A 3,809-nucleotide genomic window follows, 5' to 3' on the forward strand; every position below is an offset into this window, starting at 1 on the left:
GGGCTCCATGGCTGCGGCCTCGCTCGACGCTCGGGGCGGTGCGCTCAGGCTCGGGGGGCAGCGTCGCGCGCCCGCATCGCCCGGCACTCCGTGCCCGAGGCCGCCGAGCCTTCTCTGCCCTCCTCGAGCTTCTTCCTTCCTCCCTTTCTTCGCCCCGGCCGCGGCGGCGTCCCGACTGAGACAGAAACTTCGGCTCCAGACGCCCAAACTAAAAAGTTGCGCGGAGCGCCCGCCCGCGCGCCTCGCGGGCTCCGCCTCCTCGTCGCTCTTCCTTCCTCTGCGCGCCCGCCCGCACCGAATCCGCGGCCCGCGGCCCCCGGGGAAACTTTCCCTGCTCGGCGCTGCATTCCTGCAGACTCCCGGGCGCACGTGACCCGGAGGCTGCTGCGCTGCGTGCGCACCGGACGGCCTGGAGCTGCGCGTCCGCGGGCCGACCTCCCCGGGCCGCCAAGGCCCCCCGGAGGCGAGGCTGGACGGAAGGCCGTCTACTCACCCGCACTGATTTTAGTCGGCTCCGCGTTTTAACGTAGATTGCAGTTTTGCCATTTACCGGCGAGTGTGCAGAAAAACAAAATGCTTGAGGGGAGGCAAATGATTACAGATTGAAGCTTGGAGAGCAGGTCTTACACTCAGTGTATCTTACAAAAGAAAACGTATCACTTTAATTTTTGTTTAAACTGACTGTAGCCAAGGATACCCTCCAACTGCTTACGGTCTTGTGCCACAGCTTCCTGACTGCTAGGATTCCAAGCAAGGGCATCTATATCCCCGACTTTGGGAACTGATTTAGCTTGTTGTCGTTCGTTCTTTTTTCTTCTTAAATTACACTCACCACATAGAATGAGCTCCACATTCCGTGGAGCACAAGTGGAGGTCAGAGGGCAATTTGTGGGGTCCTCGTTGTGGGTCTCAGAGATCGAACTGGTAGACCAACCTTTCTCGTTTTCGTTCTCATGCAGGGCAGGCTAGTCTCCTACTCATGTAGCTGAGGTTGGCTTTACATTTTTGTTTCTCCCGCCTCATCTTCTAAAGGGCTGGGATTACGGATGTGGGCCACCTTGCCCAACAACCATTGATTTTTTTTTTTTTAAATGAAAACCAATTTTTTTTTTTTTTTTTTTTTTTTTGGTTTTTCGAGACAGGGTTTCTCTGTAGCTTTGGAGCCTGTCCTGGAACTAGCTCTGGAAAACAAGCCGGGCTCAAACTCACAGAGATCCGCCTGCCTCTGCCTCCCGAGTGCTGGGATTAAAGGCGTGCGCCACCACCGCCCGGCTTGGTTTGGTTTTTTGAGACACAATTTCTTTGTGTAGCCCTGGCTGCCCTGAAACTTGCTGTGTATACCAGGCTGGCCTCTACCTCTGGAGTGTTGGGATTAAAGGCATTTTCCACCGTGCCCAGAGTCAAATCAACTTTTTTAAGTACCACAACTTGCCATTTGGTCTCTGAGAACGTCAACTCAAATCATAATGAGAGAGCATATTACTTTTACCTCCTGTGCCTGGTGCAAGGGTAGACAGAGAGAGAAAGAGAGAGAGAGAGAGAGAGAGACAGAGAGAGAGAGAGAGAGAGAGAGAGAGATCTTGTATCTTGTGTGGTCTTACTATCTGTAATCACTTAAAAATGATGAAAACTTGTTGTCGTTTTTACATAATTGTTTTGTGTTGGATGTTTCCTGCGTATGTGTCTTTGTATCATGATTGCCTGGGTCCCACAGAGGCCAGAAAAAGGTGTTGATTCCACCGGTTGTGAGCATGCAGGTGCTGGGGTTTGAACCTGAATCCTCGGGAAGAGCAAGCAGCCCCTTGCTGATGTCATGAACTGTTGAGCTCTACATCACACGTTACAGTTTCCACTGGAGCAGTCGGTGCTTTTTGAGTGTATTCCCAGGGTTGTGCAACACCGATTTTTAGACACACAAATTTCTTCTGCAGAAATTGGCGTTCTTGTTGCAATGATTTTGTCTGAGGGCAAGTGAAACGGTATAAATAGGATTAAGCAAAGAAAGGACCCTTGAGCAAAAAGATAATCTCTTCCTCCAGTCAGGACATGCCCAGAAGAATTCTGAGCAGTGATCTCTAGTGCTTGCTGCTGTAGAGTGGGGTGAGCCAGCTTCAGACAGGCAAGATTTTAATCAACCCAGGAGCCTCAGGTTCCTGTGCACGAGAGGAAGGAGGGTAAATACCCTCCTAGGCCTAATTCCAGAATTGCTCTCCACCCCACCAAGTGCAAAGAGCATTTAACCAGTCTTGTGGGTTCCTAAACTTCAGGGTTTGGAGTTCAGGTCCTGGTTCCCCTTGCGGCAGCTGTAAGATAGGGAGCAGACTACTTCCTGCTCTTTAATTTTGGCGTCAGGGTAATGACATCACCTCACATGGTTGAGACATTGAATGACTCAATGGACATAAAGCACTGACCCGGTCTGTGGCACAAGGTGAGTTCTTGGTCGTTGTCAGCTCTATCATTGCCCTGTTTACAGGTGACTTCGCTGGTAGTAACCCAGCCTATTATGCCAGAGCCCTTTTAGAACCCTGATCGCTCTCCCTCTTTCTCATATCCAACAGTTAAATCCACAAACAAAATCTTTGGTCAAAACAATCCGCAGTGAAAAGTTGGTGGGGCGCAGCTGTTGTGCATCCAGCACAATAGAGACAGATGCAGGTGGGTCTCTGAGTTCCTGGTCAGCTTCATCTACACAGTGAATTTCAGGCCAGCCTGGGTTATATGAGAGACTATCTCAGAAAGGAAATGAAAAAGAAAGGAAGGAAAGACTGGGCGGTGGTGGCACCTTTAAATCCCAGCACTCAGGAGGCAGAGGCAGGCGGATCTCTGTGAGTTCGAGGCCAGTCTGGTCTACAGAGCTAGTTCCAGGACAGGCTCCAGAAGCTACAGAGAAACCCTGTCTCGAAAAACCAAAAAAGAAAGGAAGGAAGGAAGAGAACTGAAATTGTCTGGAAATTTGGAGGGCTGAGGCAGGAGGAATGCCATGACTTCTAGGCCTGATTGAACTGTATAGAACTGTCTCTAGTGGGCACGGTGGCGTGGTGGGAAGCAGAGGGTCAAAAGTTTAAAGGCAATCTCATTGGACAGTTAAATGTAAAAGCAGAAGGGGCTGCCTGAGACCCCATCTGAAAACAGCAAACCTTTCAGTTGAAGGGAGATGTGTAGAACAAAGGCGGCTGTGACCACAGGTTGCAATGGAAGCTGTCCCTAACTACAGCCTTACTGCTATGGACACTGTAATTACAGGGTGTGGTCAATAGTTTGCCGGCCTTTAAATTGAGAACAAAGTTACTGTGGATCACAAGGCTTTCTGGAGTAATCTTACGTTCAGTTAGGACCTCTTTCTCTTCATCAAGACTGTGCCCCTTACCATTCTCTCCAGCATTTCAGTCACCAGTTAGGAAGAGATGGTGACAGTGGGAATACATTCTTTCGTCTTCGTGCCTGACCTACGCACCTCCAGGAGTTATTATTTTAAACCCCCTTGAAACAGAAAGACAGCTTTTCTTTGTGTATGGTTTCCTGAGACAAGATTGCAGGCTATGATCCAGAATCATCTTGAGCTCACAGCCTTCCTGCCTCAGCCTCCTGATTGCTGAGTTTTCAGGCATATACCACCAAGCCCCACTTGGGAGGCATCTTTATATATAGATCTATCTTTGGATTTTGGGTAAGGTTGCTCACTTTTCCTGGCTGCCCAGACTCCCAAAATAATCACATAGAAACAATATTATTTAAATCAATCACTTAAGCGGATTGCTAGCTAGCTCTTTTTTTTTTTTTTTTTTTTTTTTTTTTTTTTTTTTTTT

This window comes from Microtus ochrogaster, chromosome 5 (assembly GCF_000317375.1).
Source record: "Microtus ochrogaster isolate Prairie Vole_2 chromosome 5, MicOch1.0, whole genome shotgun sequence".
In the NCBI taxonomy this organism is placed as follows: Eukaryota; Metazoa; Chordata; class Mammalia; order Rodentia; family Cricetidae; genus Microtus; species Microtus ochrogaster.